The following is a 21,802-nucleotide window of genomic DNA, read 5'->3' on the forward strand; positions in this document are numbered from 1 at the left end:
TTTACTCACTTCCCCATCTCTCTCTCTTCTTCATCTCACTCTCATCTCCCTTTACTCACTTCCCCATCTCTTTCTCATCCCTCTCTCTTCTTCATCTCACTCTCATCTCCCTTTACTCACTTCCCCATCTCTTTCTCATCCCTCTCTCTTCTTCATCTCACTCTCATCTCCCTTTACTCACTTCCCCATCTCTTTCTCATCCCTCTCTCTTCTTCATCTCACTCTCATCTCTTTCTCTCTTACTTCTGTTAGATATGAAGTAAAAACATACAAGTCCATGTAAGCATCTGAGTTACCACCGTTACCAAACGGTGTGCCACGGCACACCGGTGTGCCGTGAGGCAAGTCCGGGTGTGCCGTGGGATTTTGTGACAACCATACGTTATTATTGCAATATACAACTACACAAAAATATATATATATTTTTATTTTTTATTTACTATATCAGTACTTTGTAGGTTTATATGTACGTAATCTGCGCGACTTGCGCGTCCACATCTCCACGTGCAGTGCTGCATAAACATGGCTGAGTCAGCGATAACTCTCGAGGGGTGGAGGTATGCCCATTATTTTTATATCACGCAGTCTGTTCTTCTTCTCTGTCTTCCGGTTGTTGCCTGTATTGAATGACAAATACACACTACCGCCATGGATGCACAATAAGAACTAGATACAGCGTGGGAGGCGGGGCCTCATTCATTCCTATGAGAGTTGCTCATTAGCACATGATGATAAAATGGCCCAACTTTTGAGAGAGTGAAACGTCACAGATTACCCAGCATGCCTGAGAAGTACCCGTATGTGCACTCATAGAGCATGCGCAACTTTAACCAAAATGCTCGTTCACATCAAGCACGTCAATTTGCGTACACGTAACAGCACCGCGCGTTCATGACAGCATGGTAATGGATTGTTGTTATCATGGATTTGATATGAACAAGGCGGCAGTTAGCAGCTAGCGGCTAGCTAGTAATGATCTAGTGATATCGGTAATATTAACTCTATTTAATACAACATTTACGGTACAAGATTTAATCATATAGCCCATGTAGTATGACAATGAATTACAGCAAACATGTGCAATATATCCATTATTACAGCTCCGTGGGATGGCAGTAAGACGATATGGATCCGTTCCCATTGTGCATCCATGGGTAAAGATAAACGCAACTCACATTGGTTCCTCATACAGCATCTCTGTAAACTACGTGTATTCACTGAATTTCACTCTCTGCCTTTAACGGCTCGTTGTAGCTCCAATAGCTCCAGCCCCACCCTCCCTGTGAGCACAGTGTGCTCTGATTGGTCGGGACACGTAACATGAACGTGCCGGGCTGCGCGGTCCCGTGGATTAGATGCGCGTTCATAATGCAGAGGGAAATAACTCTCAGAATAACGTTATTAGCAAATTTTTACAACTTGAGGAACGGATGTTTTTAAATAAGGGCTATACAAGTGTTCATACTGGGTAGTTTATTTAGTTAAAAAAATTATCCAACGAGTTACAGACCACTCTTTCCCCATGTAAGTCAATGGGAAAAGTGTTTCCGGGCCTGGCAACCAAACCGGAAGTGTAGTACCGCCGTTTGGCCAGCACGAATATTTTCATCTGAGTCCGGCGCACTTCCTGGGGGCTTGACTACCGCCGCCTGCTGGTAAGGAAAGTTATTGCCACTCACGCATGCGCAGTTTGTACGTGCTCGGCGAGTAAAGTAACGAGTAACTTTATGTAGATAGTAACGAAGTAGTGTAATATATTACATTTTTAAAGTAATACATTTATAATTTATAATTTGTAGTTCAGGACCATGGACAATGCAGCTTCCTTGCATTGACAGTTGTCTGTGCTGAATTTCTGCTGAGTTTCCTTTGCCTCATTTTCTATTTTGTGACCTGTCTGGTGTAAATGAGTGTGTTGCTGCTTTGATGAAGCCTAATTTGATAAAGTTTCAAATGAATTTCGGAAATATTTCGTAATATAGTTGTCTTTGTCACATTTTATTTGGCATTAGTAAATAATTATGCACATTTACAGATACTTTACATAATATGAATGATAACACGTGTTATAAGGGCTATTTTTTCACAATAGGTGTGCCTTGAGATTTGTTTTTACTTGTCCTTTGGTGTGCCTTGGGCACACAAAAGTTTGGGAACCACTGGCATATATGATAGTGGGAGTCTGAGGGTGTCATTACTGAGAAATGTCAAAGAAATTCAAAACCTTACATTTTAAAACAGGTTTGCATTCCTCCACTTAAGGTGACGTTATCATTGGAAACAATAAAAACGAACTATTTTGATGTAGAATCTATAAATTGAATCGTTAGAGCAGAACAAAATGGTTGTATTGTAGCCTGAGTTCCGTGCAGCCTCTAGTTTCAACAGGTGGAAACATGGTCCATATAACGTGAATACATGCAGAAGTAGACAGTAAGAGGCCCCTGACATTAGGCCTATTTTTAAAATAGTAGGGGCTCTTCACTCTGCATAGCAGTATGAATAGCCTTAAAAAACAAACAACCCACTCCATGGTAACGAGAGTCATATTTCTGACCCATATGCCCTAAGTGAAGCCGTTAGTCTCATCTAACTGACCCAAGGGTTGGTGCTGGTGTGACAGTTCCAAGTGTTCAGAGCAGACGTCAAGCTTCCAGTTCATGGCTCGGTGGGGGGGAGCAGACCCACGTGAGACAGTGTCAACGGCTGTAATGTTCAGTGTGAGGAGCGTCATTCTCTCTGGGAGCAGGAAATGGTGTCCATTCTCGGACCAAACCATTAATGTCATGTAGAGCAGCCATAGCATCTCTGTGACTGCACTCAGCCGGACTGTAGCAGGGTAGAACTGGGTGACTCTTAGTGAAGCTGTCCAACGCCATTAGACAAAATGGAACCACGTGCTAACAAAAAGGACACAGGGTCATCAATGTCTCTCTTTACCATTGGCCTAATCATAAACAAATTAGTGGGAAAAATGTGGAACACTAATCCATCATGTGGAATGTTGAGTTAATTTAAATAAATACTTATGGGTTGAAATCAAATTAACATTAGAACTAAAGTCAGTTAACAAATTGGACTTGCACAGATCAGTAATCAATACACCATTTTCCCAGCTATGTGATGAAAACGATAACAAGCAGGGATGCAAACTTGTCATCTTTTGGGGAAATTTGCCGTTTTGAATCCAAAATAGGTCGTTTGTGTGATTCAATAAAATATTATTGGGGTATGGACAGGGTTGCTAACTTTGGGTACCTGGCTGGAGTGAGATTTTGATATCATGGGTTTAATTACACACATGCGCACAAAGTGACTGCTATCGTGTCAGTAGCGGGACCTTAGCATATATTTAGGATATATATATATAATATATATATACAAATACACAATATTGGACACAGACTATAAAGGGCACACAGTTTCATTCACTAATGAAAGTCAAACACATGTTTGTTTCCACTGTTTTATTGTGTGCCTGTCGCGATAAGCAACTAATTGACTTATCAGCTCCGAGTATTTGTGTTGGATAATCTATGGTAGGGATAACCCATACAGTGGTGGGGCTCAAATCAGTATTTGAAATGTAATTACATACACGCTATATCGCCCCTGGAGAGTGAAACGCCACGCGTGAGGTTTAGATTATTTCCCTGTCTCAATCCAAATTGAACTGTATGAAATAAAAATAAGCACATTTGTCTTCCATCCATCTTCTCCCGCTTATCCGTGGTCGGGTCGCGGGGGTAGCAGTTCCAGCAGAGAGCCCCAAACTTTATTTTCCCTGGCGACATCAACCAGCTCTGACTGAGGGATCCCAAGGCGCTCCCAGGCCAGCGAAGAGATATAATCCCTCCACCTGGTCCTAGGTCTACCCCTTGGTCTCTTCCCAGCTGGACGTGCCTGGAACACCTCCCTAGGGAGGCGCCCAGGTGGCATCCTAACTAGGTGCCCGAACCACCTCAACTGGCTCCTTTCGACGCGAAGGAGGAGCGGCTCAACTCCGAGTCCCTCCCTGATGACCGAACTTCTCACCTTATCCCTAAGGGAGACCCCAGCCACCCTGCGGAGAAAACCCATCTCGGCCGCTTGTATCCGCGATCTCGTTCTTTCGGTCATGACCCATCCTTCATGACCATAGGTGAGGGTAGGAACGAAAATGGCCCGGTAGACAGAGAGCTTTGCCTTCTGGCTCAGCTCCCTTTTCGTCACAACGGTGCGGTAAAGCGACTGCACTACCGCTCCCGCTGCTCCGATTCTCCGGCCCAATGGAACAATGGAGCACATTTGTCTTGTAGCAAATAAAAAGGGCGACCTGGAGGCAATCCTGCCATTTCCTCACAAGTGAAAGAGTTGACATGCTGAAAACCCAACCCCCGCTTGGGGTCTGGGGGGATTCTCCCCCAGGAGATTTTTTGAAATACTAACATAAAATACACATTCTCTCTTTAGAGGAAAAAATAAATCCATCTATTACTACACGACATATTTAAATGAAGCTGAACCTGCTGCTCCTCGGGAAGAGGCTGTGTGAATTACTTTACATTACCCCATTGTTCTGTGTGTCAAAATGGAAGGTTTCTGGCTAACGTTAGCTTAGGTACTCAGATCTTGTTCTTGAGTACAAGTAGAAGTACCAGAGTGTAGGAATACTAAGTTACAGTAAAAGTACTGCATTCAAAATGTTACTCAAGTAAAAGTATAAAAGTATTGTCATCAAAATATAGTGAAAATAGCGACAGTAAAAGTAGTCACTGTGCAGATTGGTTTATTTCAGAATACTATATATGATATGTTTTATAATGATTGATCATGAAAGTGTTCTCAAAGCTGGTAAAGGTGCAGCTAGTTTGAATGACTTTGTGTACTGCAGGGTAGCTTGTGGATTTAATCCAGGTGGAACTAAAGTCTGATTCAACACTTGATTATATTTCACATCATTCATCCACATCTGAAAGTAACTAAAGGTATTAGATACATGTAGTGGAGTAGACATACACCATGTACCACTGAACTGTAGTGGAGTAGAAGAATAAAGTAGCAAAACATTTAAATACTCAAATAAAGTACCAGTATCTCAAAATTGTGCCCAAGTATAGTACTTGTTGAGTTTATGAACTTAGTTACTTTACACCAGTGGCTATACAGATAGAAAGAGTGCTGAAATTAGATCTTCCTTTGTGCTCAGGCTCATAAAACCCCCAACGCACCGTGCTGTGGTCTGCTTCAGATTATCTTTTCCTTCCAGAGGTCACGCCTGTCTCTGACCCCGTGTCTTGCGTTTTATTTTATTTTTTTCTTCTGCAGTACCAAGCAGAGTAAAGAAAAGGAGGGGATTTTGACTAGAAATAATTTGAAACAGTTTAATAAAGAATGTTGAACTATATTTAAAACTGTAATTGAACTTCAACTTATATCAATTCTCCAATTCCAGTGGCCAGTTGGAAACAGATAATGACAAAGTTTTCATTTTGCATCAATCGTGCAAAAAGGTTCAATCACCATTATGTCTGAGTCTTGTCTTATCTGCTTTGTTTCGGAATGTGTTCAATACATTAGGTTTTTTTATTTTCATTATTACCATACAATACATAGATTAAGAATAAATGAAACAAATAATACAACATTGACCTATTTGAGCAGACAGATGACCCGCAGTGATGCCTCTGAGGTTCCCGGGTGTAAAACAGAGGCTTTTTGCTATTTATTTTCCTTTTGCGGAAATTTAGATTACAATGTATAATTTTACTTTACATCCCTACATCATGCATTTTTTTTCTCAAGTAATTTACTTTTGGTGAGATAACTAAAGTTTAGTTCATTTTACCTTGGCTGTGGACTGATTCATTATTAGTTGTTACAAAGCATGCACAAGACGGCGGGTAGACAAACAAACACGAAACAATTATACAAACAAACATGAACCCGCAACAAATATCAGGTGACAGCTAAACTCATCCAGCTTAATTTAATCCGAATTAGGGAAACTTCAGCGGGGGTAGGGAAATATCTGTTTAATATGAGTGCCTTCTTACTCATACTTGTACAAGTGCTAAGAACGGAATCTGCTGAAGAGTAATAACCACATTATTCTCAATCAACAACCACTATGCTAATTTAGTGGTGCTCTGCCCTCCCCGATCCGGAGAGCAGAGACTTTTAATGAATTCAGTACCCTTTATTTTAACAACAGCCAAATTCAACAACCCCTCAGTTTATGAAACACAGCGTGATGTAATATTTCGTATCATCCTAATAAGAGTTATGTTTAGTTCCAAAACTCATAATGGTGCGATTTAAGAAGAATACGACACTGTGCTTTGTTTCTCCTCGTGTGCTGCTCTCCACAGGGGGGGAGGGGAATTACCCACACCCTCCATGCAGCAGCAACAGGGAGATTTCGAGGCGAGTTGATTTAAGTAGTTAAACCGTTGAAATCTCGAGAATTCGGCGATTCGTTTCAGTACAAATCTTTACATTGCTTTTAAACAGAAGTTCCACATTACTGATGCCCTCTTTAAGGTCTCGCCGAATATTTGCCGTGCACACACACAGAGGGAACCAAAAATATTGCATCTATCTGTTCCACAGGTAATTTTTATACCGTCAATCACAGAGTCTGGCGAGGCAATGTGAAAATATAGATTTGAAATTACACTCACCAGCTCGACGATCTGTTGGTAACTGTTCGTGACGCGAATTGTGAAGTAAAAACTTCTTTGCAGCAATGTTGAGCCAATCATGAAATGAGGGAAACTGGATTCGCCTGTCAATACACTGATATTTATTGAGAATTCGTACGGCCGGAGAGATCACAGTATACTACAGTTCTCATGTAAGATACCAGCCAACTCTGAAGACAAAAGCGCCAAGAACACATCTATATGTAAGAAGAGGAGGGCCCTAAAACACGCGGGTTTTCCTTTAATGCATGCCAGATGTCGAGACAAAGACTCGTTGCATTGCAAACCCACATGAGCCAAGCTTCTCCCCCCACAAGACATCAGATGACCTCTTGACCTGTGTCTTCCTGAGAAGCTATGGATCACATTACAGGCAGGAATACACTTTAACCATTAAACAGATTCCCGAGGACAAGTCACTAAACTCTATATACTTTAACAAGACTAAAATATTCCTTTACAGAAGATAAAGATTGACTCTGCCCTTGGCTACTCACGCTCTGTTCAGAAGTAGATTATATTAGATTAGATTAGATTACTTTATTGTCATTACAAAAATGCAAGCACAGTGTAACGAAATTTAAGGATGGTCTAACCAGAGTGCAAAACAGTCAGTTACATACACAATTATCAGAAGTATGTACCAAAATAAATGATACAAACATAAAGGTAAATAGATGGGAAATGTATAAATAGGAATAAATACACAGATAATAATAAATACAGTGAATACAGAATTGCGCTTCAGCACAGCACACGACAACAACTAGGCAGTATGGGACAGCGTGGGGTTCATTGTCAGCAGTCTGACTGCTAAAGGGAAGAAGCTGTGCGTAGTCCTGTTGGTTCTACCCGGGAGGCTGCGGTAGCGTGTCCCAGAGCGGGTGCCACGTAGGGGGATAAACAGTGTATGGTTGGGGTGGGAAGAGTCTCTGATGATGTTTCGTGCCCTTCGCAGGCACCGCTTTTCCTAGACTGAGGCTATGGAGGGGAGTGGCATCTTGATGATGCGTTGTGCGATCTTCACCACCCTCTGCAGTGATTTCTTGTCCTTGACCGTGCAGTTACCGTACCATACTGATATGCAGGTGGAGAGGATGCTCTCGATGGTGCAACGGTAGAAGTTCATTTGCACCTGGGAGGATAGGCGGAGTTTTGCCAGTTTCCTCAGGAAGAAGATGCGCTTGTGAGCCTTCTTGACTAGGGCTGAGGTGTTGGTGGTCCAGGAGAGGTCCTCCGAGATGTGGACTCCCAGGAACTTGAAGTTGGTGACCCGCTCAACCTCTTCTCCACTAAGATGGACTGGGGAGTGCGTGCCGTCTTTGTTCCTTCTGAAGTCCACAATGACCTCTTTCGTCTTCTTGGTGTTGAGAGCCAGGTTGTTGTTAGCGCACCACTCTGCCAGATGCTCAACCTCTTCCCTGTATGCCGTCTCGTCATTGTTGCTGACAAGCCCGACCACTGTGGTGTCGTCTGCAAACTTAACGATGGTGTTTGAGCCATGTACAGGTTTGCAGTCATGTGTGAAGAGGGAATATAGGAGGGGACTTAACACACAGCCCTGTGGGAGACCAGTGCTAAGGATGAGATTCGAGGATGTGAGCTTGCCTATTCTAACATGCTGGGGTCTGTTTGTGAGAAAGTCCAGTATCCAGTTGCAGAGGGAGGGGTCGATGCCAAGGTCACTGAGCTTGGTAATCAGTTTTGAAGGAATGATGGTGTTGAATGCCGAGCTAAAGTCAATGAACAGGAATCGTACGTATGTGTTGCTCTGATCCAGATGGTAGAGGGCAGGGTGTAGTGCTGTGGAGATGGCGTCATCCATACTCCTGTTCCAACGATAGGCAAACTGGTATGGGTCAAGTGTGGGTGGGAGGCATGATTTAAGCCGAGCCAGGACCAGCCTCTCGAAACACTTCATGATGGTCGATGTAAGTGCCACAGGTCGGTAGTCATTAAGGCTTGTTGGAGAGGCGTGCTTGGGAACAGGCACAATGGAAGTGTATTTGAAGCACGTGGGGACTTTTCCTTGGGCCAAGGACAGGTTAAAGATGTCAGTCAGGACTCTGGTCAGCTGCTCAGCACAAGAGCTGAATACACGTCCGGGGATGCCAACGGGGCCAGCGGCCTTACGTGTGTTTGTCCTGCTCAGTTCAGCATGCACATCTGTGGTGGAGAGTGTGAGGGGCAGATGGTCTGCAGGGAGAGTGGCCCTAGTGGCTACCTCATGATTGACCCTGTCAAAACGAGCATACAAATAATTAAGCTCATCTGGAAGAGAGGGGTCAGTGGACGGGGGGGAGGCCCGGGTGGGTTTGAAGTCTGTGATGGTCTGTAACCCCTGCCACATGCGTCGGGGGTCAGAGGTGTTAAAGTGCTCCTCAATCTTTAGCTTGTGGCAGTGCTTCGCACTTTTGATGCCCCGTTTCAGCTCAGCCCTGGCTAGACGGTAGTCCTGCGCGTCTCCTGACCTGAAAGCGGTGTCACGTGCCTTCAGCAGTTGGAGGACCTGCCCATCCATCCATGGCTTCTGATTAGGGAATATTTTGATCTGTTTGGTGGTGGTGGCATCACTGATGTAGGTGTTGATGCAATCCAAAACAGAAGAGGTGTATGCGTCAATGTCTACTTGGGAATCCATAGTGGTAGTTAAAGCGAAGTTGTTCCAGTTGGTGATGTGAAGCTGATGCTGTAAATTGGACTCTGCTCCCTCAGGCCAGACTTTCACTGTCTTGACCGAGGGCTTGACTCGTCTGATAAGGGGGTGGTATTTGGGTAGAAGGAACAGTGAGATATGGTCAGACTGACCCAGATGGGGGAGAGGGAGGGCCTTATATGCATATTTGATATTAGTATATACATGATCCAGGGTCTTATCTCCTCTTGTGGGACATGAGAGATGTTGGTGGAATTTGGGGAGAACAGTCTTTAGGTTGGAGTGATTGAAATCTCCAGCAATGATGAAGACAGACTCCGGGTGTAATGTCTGTTGCGTGCTAATGGCTACATGCAGTTCCTTCATAGCTAGCTTAGCATTAGCATCGGGTGGTATATAGGCTGCAATTTTAATGATGGAAGTGAATTCTCTGGGCAGATAAAAGGGTCTGGATTTAACCATGAGAAATTCTAGGTCGGCAGAACAGTGCCTGGTAATGGTGCTGTTGTCTGTACACCAGGAGTTGTTGACATAAATGCACAGTCCTCCTCCGCGCATCTTACCACAGTCAGCTGTTCTGTCCGAACGGGTGCAGTGAAGGCCTAGTAACGCGATCGCGCTATCAGGAACGCCCTCATGCAGCCATGACTCTGTGAAGATCAGAATGTTTGTGTCCGTAATCCGTTTGTTGTTTATAATCCACAGTCGTAGATAGTCCATTTCGTTCACCAGAGACCGCACATTTGCAAGGAGAAGGCTGGGGAGAGGGGCGCGGTGCGGAGCCTGGGTTAGCTTCTCACGAGCGCCTCCTCTACAGCCTCGCTTTTGCCTGCGATCTCTTCGCCGTCTACGGAGCCTCCTTGTCCGGGGAGGCAATGTAAACAAACCCGGTGAACCCGTTGCTAGCCTGATGATGTCGTCGGGAGCGTTAATGGGGATATCCAGTGGTCCGACATGTAACCCAATGTCCAGAAGGTCTTGTCTGCTGTACAGTGGGTTAGAACAGATGTTCTGGACGAACAGAGTAAAGATAAGTGTGCAAATAATAACTAATTTGCCGAAACTGGCGAGTCCAAAAGCCGCAGCATATACATGCGCCTCCATCTTGAAATGACCTAGGTCTACACAAGTAATGTACCAATATATCTGTGTACAATGTTTGATTGTCTGGGAAAGAATAGTTTGTGTGAAATATTCCTTGGGAAAGTAAAGGGGTGAACTCAGGTCCAAGATAAAAAGTGACTCTGACCTTGTTTACTTCCGAGGCTCTCACGCTCTGTTCAGAAGAAAAATACTTTTTCCCAGAACTCTGATTCGCTGTATTGGGCCCGACCCAAAGTGAATACAACCAGTAAGAACACCTAGGGGAGTGAGCAACCGACCCAACTCCTCCCCACGGACTCTCTGATTCGCTTAGGAGTAAAATGGGACGGAAGAGCCGACACACATCTCCGCCCCAAATATGTCTATATATACTGTTGTTTATTCATGCAAAATGCCCCCTGTTTCTGACTGGCTGGTCCCGATATCTGTATCGCACGGCAGTAGAGCGGGGAGCCCGGAGTGCTCTGTTACAGGGCACTCTGTATTTCGTATTGTGTTTTTTACCATTAAAATCAGATTATTGTTATAACTTTTATGCCGGTGTTTTGAACTTATTTGATTAAATCTGACCAGGCTCATCTAATGGACGGCGCGGAGCGGAGGTGGGCTTTAAGCCACCACTACTGTGTTTGCTCCTACAGAGCTCAGACACTGACTGAATAGGAGAGGGCAGCAGGCATCCTTCTCCCTTTCGCTACATCCTATCTCTGTGATTGGCATTTCAGCTGTTGCTTCTCTGAAAACGAACGTCCGGCGATCAAAGCTCAACATTGAGCATGACTTGAGAGTGGCAGTATCAAGCCTGGAACCACGTTTTAAAAAAATGTGCAGTGCAAAACAGCCGCTAATGCTGTGATAAGACACACTTGTTTGCCAAATATCAGATTTTTTTGTTCAGATTGCAAACTATTATAATGTATTGTTCTAGCAAAGGTATTGCACAATTGTATTATGTATTTTTTTTTTTTGACCACACAGAGCATTTTTTTATTATCACTGTTCTAGCAAAGTGATTTTTTTTTTTTTTTCGAAAGGAATGCTCACGTTCATATTGTATTTTAATAAATGTTAACTTGGACCATTATGGGACTATTTGTGTTGGGGGGGCCCCCCGCCTGACAGAAAAAGATTGAGAACCACTGACCTAACCAAACTGCCTCTGTTTCACAATTCAAACCACGTATTTTGACGATATGTTACGTATGTTACCTGTTGATCTCAATTTACTAAATGCTCTCATATACAGTATGACCAAGTGACCTATATGGTTCTATAGGTTAGAGGACATTCTTAACATTTCTATGCAGATAATTCACGGTTGTACGTAAAAGCCGATGTACATTCACCAAAAAGCCTAACGTTTTCCGTAATGAAAAGAGGGCGGGCCCTGTGTTGGAATCACCAAACTTTATGTATGATGGCTCATACCTCCGAGTTTTTTAGACGTGTGTGTGAGTGTGTGTGTGTGTGTGTGTGTGTGTGTGTGTGTGTGTGTGTGTGTGTGTGTGTGTGTGCGTGTGGTATATATATATTTGAATTAAAAAGATACAGTATGAAATGAAATGGAAAAAAGTAAGACAGATAATGTTTTGCTTGTGTGTGTGTTTGTCTCCAAGTGTGTGTTCGGGTGTGTGTGTGTTTAGGCCATTAACATGGCAGTCAGTGGATGACAAAGATGGATGTGGTGGTTTTTTCGCGATCAAATCACAGTAAGGGGGAGAGAGAGAGGTCTGTAATATTGCAGAGTTGGTAGCAGTATGGAATAAATGCATTACTTTGTGTGTCCTTGGTATCTCTTGATTTTTACCTTTTTTTTCCGCAAGGGCATCTTCTGCTGGTTGTCATGACAGGGGGCACTGCAACAATCCATACACTACATAATTCAACAATTCAAACTACATTTTCCAGTAAATCCAATTACTTGCCAGTGCCGGAACCCTTATACACTGAAAAAAACGGCCCGTAATTTATTTTCCTAATTGTAGCGACCAGAGAGGGGGGGGGGGGGTATATCCAGTCTCTGATAGTGTTACGTTATTATGAGAGTGCTCTGTTTGATTCTGATATTGTATATATTTATATAAATATATATATATATATATATATATGTGTGTGTGTCCGCATCTGTAGCCTGTTATTGTCTCATTATACCGCACTGTGAATGAATCAAAGTAAATATATAAGTGGTCATGAACACATCTGTCCATCAGACAGAGGGCTGCTGTGCCTCCTGTCATCATTAATGGACGTCTCTTTAAAATGACCGCTCAGAGGAGAGGAGTTCTCATTTCTCTAACTGCCTGTTGCTTCCCCTCCTCTCTCCTCGGTTTCCCTCCTCAGTCCTCCGCTCGCATCTCCTGTGTGCGGGACTAAGTCTTGAGGTTAGGAGTCGAGGAGGGGAGTTAGAGAAATGAGAAAAGGCCAGGGAGAACAACATTTAAACATAAAATCATGACAAGACAGACAACTAAGATGTGACAGAACCTGTGACAGAACCCCCCCCCCCCCCCTCAAGGGACGGATTCAAGACGTTCTGAGGTCCAACACAAAGTCCAACACTGCCAAAAGGGTGGCATGGAAGAGGACCAGGAAGGGGTCTCGGGCGGACGACCCGGGGGCAAGGCAGAGGAACAGGAGGTGGTCTCGGGCGGACGGCCCGGGGGCAAGGCAGAGGCAGAGAAGTGGCTAAGGCCGCGGCGGGCATAGTCAGGGAGCCGGGCACAAGGACGGACCGGGTTCGTGGCCGACTGGACCACCGGCGGAATAGGATCTGGTGTCGGCGGGACACCCGGCAGGACAGAGTTCGTAGCCGGCGGAGCCAACGGCGTAACAGGAACCCTGGACGGGACATGGGCTGGTGTTAGTGGGACCTCCAACAGGACAGGATATGGTGTTGGCAGGAAATCTGGCAGAGCAGGTGTTGGCAGGACCCCCATCAAAACAGGACATGGAGTTGGGATTAGAGGAAACTTGAGAGAGGACTCGAGAGGGGACTTGGAAAGGGACTCGAAAGGGGACTTGAGAACACAAATCAAGCAGAACATTTATCTGGTACTCTTTAATCAGCTTCTCTGTGTAAGAAATAAAATCAATGTTTATATGGCGTAATTTAAATTAAATACACTGTTTTAATTTAAAGCTGCTTTATTCAGCTGATGGGGAGAGAGCCTCCACTCGCAAAACCTCATTTATATATCATCGCATTATTTGTTTAATTAAATGCTGTTGACTTGTATAAGCTTCCTTGGACAGTTTATCCTGGTCTCTGGGTTTAAGAATTCCTAACAATTTGGAGGCACTGCTGAAAACCCTTGGAGACAGGAGAAGAGCTGGAGGAGCAGGGAGGCTACAAGCTAACTGATTAGCACACAAAGGAACATACAAGGTCTGTGAAGTGATGCGTGATATACTGCGATTCCAAGTGGTGTGTTTGTTATATATGTAGTATTATAACCCCTGGGAAGGCACTAGATTTTATCTGGTTTACATTTGACTGTTTCCAAATAGTGTTAAGACCTCTGGGTATAGGCATTTCACTTGATGTATTAAATTGGACTGGGTTCATTCATGCCATTATGTGTTTGATGTGTTAAACTGGCGTAGTCTGGTTTAAGAAAGTATTTTGTGTGTGTTTTTAAGTCGGAAAATATATTTGTATAAGATCGTTAGAAGATAAGATAGTGATAAAGATTATTAGAATAAAGCTATTAGATGACTGAGTCCCCCTTAGTCTGATCAGAGGTCAGTGAAGTTGCCAGAGGATTTAAAAAGGGGTAAGGTCAGCATCTATAGAATATAGAGTTAAGATAAATGAAGATTGTGTTATTTTTTATTGAAGTCAGTTTTTGGAGCAGTGTGGTTTTTATTTGCACATGCCCATGCCCATGCACATGTTCCCATTGTTTCCCCGTCAGGCCATGAGGTAAAATGCTATGCTAAGCTAGTTAGTTGGCCAATTGGCATTATTAGAGAGTACTGTAGTTTGTGTAAATAGTTCGATACAACCGGTAACTACTGATTAAATACACAGTGAAGGTGTAGATCAGGGGTGGGGAACCTCCGGCCCCCGGGCCGTATACGGACCGCGAGACCATTTGGTACGGCCCTCGAGGTAATTTATAAACACACGCAAAAAATAAAAAAATAAAGAAATCTAGACCGCAAAATAATTAAACAAGCGAGTGCCTGTTTTTCCAGGCCAAGGTCAGGGTCCTTGAACACAACACGAGCCTAACGTGTCATCACGTGGTATATGTCTCGTCTGACAGGGGTGCAGTTCTGATGGAGAGCACCACAACGCGACTCCGGCACTTCAGACAAGGAGAGCCATACTGTAACAACCGGTGTTTATGTGACCGGTAGTCACTCACGGTAACGCCCACCCAGCCAGTGATTCGCTGTTGGTTGGCGCCTCATTTCCTTTTCCCCCTATTTAGTTAGACGGAGCCGGAAGGAAAAGGTGTGTGCAGCAAGAGGGATCGGCGGAGCAACACGCTCATCTGTTAGCAACCAGCAGTTAGGTCGTTTACAGTCCGTACCGTTTGTCTGGTCCACCGTCATCCGGCATCATACCCTTGCTTCACGTTCCTGGATTATTGCATACAAAGCTGAAAGGAGCCGCTCATCTCACAAAACCTTAAAAACCAGGACTGGATTGCTCAAACCGACTGACATTCTCCTGTGGTAATTGACTGTTTTATTTATTTTGAAGGACACCCAGAGTGGAACGTTTTGGATTTACATTTTGAACTGTGGGAAGACAAATTTGTTTGTATTCAAAAATACACTTACTACTTGTGATTATGATTTTGAGTTGTGTCTTTTCTTATATTTTAATGTCATTCAATGTGGGGTGTTTATAGAGAGATGTATACACCTTTGTGCAGATTTACAAAAACTGACTGACTAAGCCAAATCTGAAACGTCAGGAGAGAGACCTGACTGGCACCCCAAATAAGTAAACTGTTACATAAAAAATGGCACCCCAGATGGGACTCGAGGATGAAAATACCGTTGAATGACAAAGATAAAAGAAAAAAACTAAATAAAGAAACCCACCCCTGTGGCTAGTAGACCTATACTTTATTTTTGGGAAAAAGAGAACAAAGGACAACAAAATGGCTGCCTATTCAGAATCCTTGTTGTGGGAAATGGAAGGAGAATTAGTGGTGTCCCCTACTACAAATACAGTACCTTCTCACGAGTCTCCTCCCACAACATATTCACTGTTGGACATGGACCTCACTAGATTCTCAGAGTTGGCTAATCCCTTAACTCCTCAAACTGCTGTAAAAGACGACATCAATGGAAATGAAGGACCTAAACCTGTAACTTCTGACTTAGAGGAAAATAATTCTGGCTGTAGGATTCAACAGCAGCTTCAGAAAATGATTGAGGACCAACATCACCATCGCCAGGAGCTAAAGGATAACATGGAACAAATGACAGACAAAATCACAACTCATAATGAACAAGTAAACAAAGCCCTGACAAGCCTATTTCATGAAAAACAACAAGAAGTTGTCAAACATATGGATAAGCAGTTTGAATATCTGCAAACACAGCTCAATGCATCCATTAGCTGGCGGTTAAATCACTATCATACTGACCTGCTCAAGGATCTTTGTTCTGCTCTCACCCCAATGTCTGTTACCATAACTAACCTACATGAGGAGCTTTCCAAATGCAAGAAAACTATAGATATATTGTCAGAAGAAATGACGGCAGCCAAAGTTAGCACCACCTTTGGCCATGTGAGTGTTCAAACCCACCCTGTGGTTTTACAGGAAGATAAGCTCCTGCCCATTCCAAACCGCCCCAGATTACAATCCACCGTACAGCCTGGACTGTCAGAGAACAATTTTGGGTCACCTGGGGAGTCTACCATTCATGAGGAAGTAAAGAGCAGGTTCATGGGAAAGAGTCCTGTTAAACTTCAATTTCCATCATTTGGGAAATTGAATGATACACCTGACCCTCTCCAATATCTGGAAAGGTGTGATGATTTCCTGGCTCTAAATCCGCTCACGGATGAGGAGCTTATTGCCACCCTGCGTAATGTGCTTCACGGGACTGCAAGAGATTGGTGGGATGTTGGCCGCCATAAAATTCACACTTGGAGAGAATTCCATGACCAGTTCCGTGCTGCCTTCCTGTCAGAGGACTATGAGGATGAACTGGCAGAGAGGGTGCGCAATAGAGTTCAGGGAGAGGGTGAAAGCGTCAGAGACTTTGCCTACATGTACCAGTCATTATGCAAGCGCTGGAAACCCGATATTGATGAAGAGGAGATCATAAAGTTGATTTTGAAAAACATCAACCCCCAACTGGCCAGTCAGCTGAGAAGTAGCAGAGTCACCTCTGTCGATGGACTTGTCCGCCTTGGTCAGCAACTGGAGAAGGACCGGGAGAACCAGATGCAATATGAACAAAGAAAGAATTTACTAAGTAAAACACCTCAGCATGTTGCCTCTAAATCTGCTACTATGCCTCCTAACAGAGAAAACCCTGTCCGACCAAGCCAACCTAATCACAACCGACCCCCCCAAGTGTTCTGTTGGCGCTGTAAGGGAAGTCATGCCCCAGATTCCTGCCCGCACTGGAACTCTAACAGGGCTACTTCTCAGAAAACCCCCTATCAACAACCAAAAACTCCCCATGATGGCCGTGCTACACTTGGGTTCCTAGGACCAACTACTCCTGCAAACACTTCTTCAATACCACCAGGGGGCACTCTTCCCTGTCAGTTGATGGTTCTATTGCACATTGGTCCATGGATGGGAACTGCAATTCTTGACACCGGTTCATCTTACACCCTGGTAAACGAAAAAATATGGAAAGGAATTAAAGGACAGCAAGATGCGCTCAAACCCTGGACAAGGGGACCCTTGTACTTGGCAGATGGCGAAGCGAGACAGCCTTTAGGATGGAGCGATATGGACCTCACATTAAAGACACAAACAGTTACATTACCTTGTGTCGTCCTGCCTGCTTCCAGTCTTGCTTTCCCTGCAGTGGTCGGGCTTGACTTCATTTTCTTTTCCGGCTTGCAGTTTGATGTATCAGAGAACAGTTACTGGTTTAAGTGCAATAAGAAGCGCCAGTATCAGTTCTTAAAAGAAAGTCAGAGTACAGGCTTTTCACCACAACTCGCCTTCTTCTCTGCTGTGCCTCCTGGTAGCGTGGTTGATCTACCACCATGCCCTGACCTCCTACAGGCTGCAACCCTCACTTCTCACCTAGACGATTTCGGAAAAAAACAACTGTTACGTCGACTACAAGCAAACTCTGATGTTTGTACAGAAAAACTTGGAAACACAAATATTCTGACGCACAAAATGTTCCTCACCCACAATATGCCCATCAAACAGAAGGCCTATCGTGTGTCCCCATCCAAACTTCAGGTCATAAAAGACCATGTAGAAGAAATGTTAGAAAAAGACATTATTGAGCCATCTTCCTCTCCATATGCTGCTCCCGTTGTCCTGGTGCCTAAAAAACAGGATAGCAAACCAAGGTTTTGTGTGGACTACAGAAAGATGAATACAGCTACCCACACTGACGCCTATCCCTTACCAAACATCCAGGAAATACTAGAGTCATTGGCTGGATCTGTAGTATTCACTTCCTTGGACCTCAACAGTGGCTACTGGCAAGTTCAAATGGATAAGGATAGCCGAGAAAAAACTGCCTTCATATGCCCTTTTGGCCTGTATCAGTTCAAAGTAATGCCATTTGGACTTAAGAACGCCCCAGCTACTTTCCAATGGCTGATGGAGATAGTACTTCGGGACCTACAGGGAAACACATGCTTTGTATATTTAGATGACATCATCATCTATTCTGACACCTTCGAAAAACACACATCTGATATACAAGCGGTGCTAGACAAACTACGTGAGGCTAATCTTACAGTCAACATGAAAAAGAGTCAGTTTTTTCGAACCTCTCTGAAGTTTCTGGGCCATGTTGTTTCCTCTGTTTGTATTGAAGTTGACCCTGAAAAGACAAAGGCAGTACAGCATTTCCCTGTTCCCCAGAACATCAAGGAACTCCAAAGGGTTCTTGGGATGGCTGGATGGTATCATCGCTTTGTGCCTGGATTCTCACAGTTAACCGAACCACTCAACGCCCTTAAACGGAAAGGAGCCAAGTTCCTCTGGACTTCTCAATGTCAGACTGCTTTTGAGGTTCTAAAAAAACATCTGGTTTCACCGCCAATCCTGGGTCATCCTGACTTTAAACTCCCCTTTATCGTCTATACTGACGCCAGTGATGTCGGTTTGGGGGCAGTCTTGGCTCAACAGACTGGTCTCGGTACAGAGCAGGTCCTGGCTTTTGCCAGCCGAACTTTAAACCAGGCAGAGCGGAACTACTCGACCACAGAGCAAGAATGCCTCGCTGTCGTATGGGCCCTAGAGAAGTGGAGGTACTACTTGGAAGGCAGACACTTTACAGTAGTGACCGATCATTCCTCACTTGTCTGGGTTTTCAAAACGCAAAAAACCAGCACTCGACTTATTCGTTGGGCTCTCCGTCTCCAGGAGTTTTCCTTCACTGTGGAGTACCGTAAAGGAAAATACAACACAGTTCCAGATGCGCTGTCAAGAGCTCCTGTGGATGATGCCCAGACACAACCTGCCACCTGTGCTGCTGTGCTGCTCTCCAAGAGGGACACCTATAGAAACCTCCAAATTACTGATGAGGACATCTGGAAAGCCCAGCAGGAGGATTATGTCATCCAGACTCTGTACGATGCAATCATGGAAAAAGGAGAAGTCGTTGAAAACGCAACTACCAAGTTTACTGTTTTGGAGGACAAGGTATACAGAGTAGTGCACTTACCTCACAAAACGTTATACCAGGTGTATATTCCATCTTCACTACGCCAACAACTACTCTACCATTATCATAATGATCCTGTGTCCGGCCATTTCGGAAGATATAAAACGTATAAAAGACTACAAGCCCTGGTGTATTGGCCTAAAATGAGCATTGATGTGAGAGAGTATGTACGTTGTTGTCAGGTTTGCCAGCTCTACAAACCTCAGACTCGAAAACCTCCAGGGAAACTTCAGCAGACTGTGGTACATGGACCTTGGGAGATGTTAGGAGTTGATCTCATGGGACCCTTCCCAAGAAGCTCTAGTGGTAACCTCTATCTCATTGTCTTTGTGGACTACTACACCAGATGGGTTGAGATGTTTCCACTTCGTAAAGCAACAGCAGAGGCAGTATCCCAGATATTAACAAAGGAGATTCTGACTCGCTGGGGTGTACCGACCTTCATCCTCTCGGACCAAGGTCCCCAGTTTGTTTCAGCTGTTTTTGGAGAAACATGCAAGCGGTGGAACCTTCAGCAGAAACGGACCTCACCGTACCACCCTCAAACCAATCTGACTGAGAGAGTTAACCGGAATGTGAAAGCTATGATAGCTTCCTATGTGGAAGAAAAACACAAAGCTTGGGACAAATACTTACCAGAATTCCGCTTTGCACTGAATTCAGCGGTGCATGAGTCCACAGGAGTCACCCCTGCAGAGCTAAACCTTTGTCGTCCTTTGAAAGGCCCATTGGATGTCGAGCTAAAGCCCCATCTCTGTGATCCTGACACCTCTGCATACACTACAGCTAAACAGATAGCCGAGTTTCAGAAAATGGTAAACGGCAACATGGAAAAAGCAAGGCAGAGACAAAAAATAAACTATGACAAAGGAAGAAGAGATGTGGATTTCTCAGAGAAAGATCGTGTGTGGATAAAAGCACATCCTTACTCAAGGGCTGATAAATCCTATATGGCCAAATTGGCACCTAGGTGGAAAGGTCCCTATCGTGTCATCAGGCAAGTCGGACCTCTAAACTTTGAGGTGGTCCTAGAAGAGACTGGAGAGAACATTCGTGTTGTTAATGTGGCTCAAATCAAACCATGCTTCCCCACTGCTGAAGAGATGGACAGAAAGCAACATCAGCGTATCCTCAAGATTTTTGAAGAGGAAAGCGATGAAGAGGATTTTGTGGGTTTTCCAGCTTAAAGTTGGAACAACAATATCGGAAATAAAATAAGGAGGGATAAGGAAAATAAAAAAGCCTTCCTATGTCAGGCTTCTCTCATGGGGGAAGGAGTGTAACAACCGGTGTTTATGTGACCGGTAGTCACTCACGGTAACGCCCACCCAGCCAGTGATTCGCTGTTGGTTGGCGCCTCATTTCCTTTTCCCCCTATTTAGTTAGACGGAGCCGGAAGGAAAAGGTGTGTGCAGCAAGAGGGATCGGCGGAGCAACACGCTCATCTGTTAGCAACCAGCAGTTAGGTCGTTTACAGTCCGTACCGTTTGTCTGGTCCACCGTCATCCGGCATCATACCCTTGCTTCACGTTCCTGGATTATTGCATACAAAGCTGAAAGGAGCCGCTCATCTCACAAAACCTTAAAAACCAGGACTGGATTGCTCAAACCGACTGACATTCTCCTGTGGTAATTGACTGTTTTATTTATTTTGAAGGACACCCAGAGTGGAACGTTTTGGATTTACATTTTGAACTGTGAGAAGACAAATTTGTTTGTATTCAAAAATACACTTACTACTTGTGATTATGATTTTGAGTTGTGTCTTTTCTTATATTTTAATGTCATTCAATGTGGGGTGTTTATAGAGAGATGTATACACCTTTGTGCAGATTTACAAAAACTGACTGACTAAGCCAAATCTGAAACGTCAGGAGAGAGACCTGACTGGCACCCCAAATAAGTAAACTGTTACAGTACACATGCTGCAGTTTCTGCGTGGCTGTGCCTTTAGTTGAAAGCCCAGTGGCGTAATCTTCCTGTGCCAGAATAATAAACTTGAACGCATCAAAGCTTTGGGATTGGCCGGCGTGACCCCATGTGTCGGGGCATGGCTGGTGGGCAGTGGGCAGTGCACTAGTTCGCTGACGTTGTCCGTGTCAACACCAGGAGTGACAGTCCGCACACACACAAGACCGCAATTATGGCAGAAGCAAAACATATATCATTTTCATTCCGAGTGGGAGGATGATTCTTTTTGTATCTATTCCAATTCAAAGTCCATCTGTCTCATCTGCAATGCGAGCGTGGCTTTATCGAAGAAGGGTAATTTAGGAGCGGCATTTCAAAACAGTGCACAAACGCTACGAGACGGAATTCCCTCCTGATTCTGCCCTACGCTCCCAAAAGGGGAGGGGCCTGAGAGGACAGCTAAATGCACAGCAGTCCATTTTCACCAGGCCCAACAACAAGAGCAAGGCTGCTACCATAGCATCTTATCGTGTCAGTCACGTTCTTGCGTAACACATGGAGTCTTTCAAAGACGGCGAAGTTGTGAAAGAAGCATTTCTGGAGG

Source organism: Gymnodraco acuticeps, unplaced genomic scaffold, assembly GCF_902827175.1.
Source record: "Gymnodraco acuticeps unplaced genomic scaffold, fGymAcu1.1, whole genome shotgun sequence".
NCBI lineage: Eukaryota > Metazoa > Chordata > Actinopteri > Perciformes > Bathydraconidae > Gymnodraco > Gymnodraco acuticeps.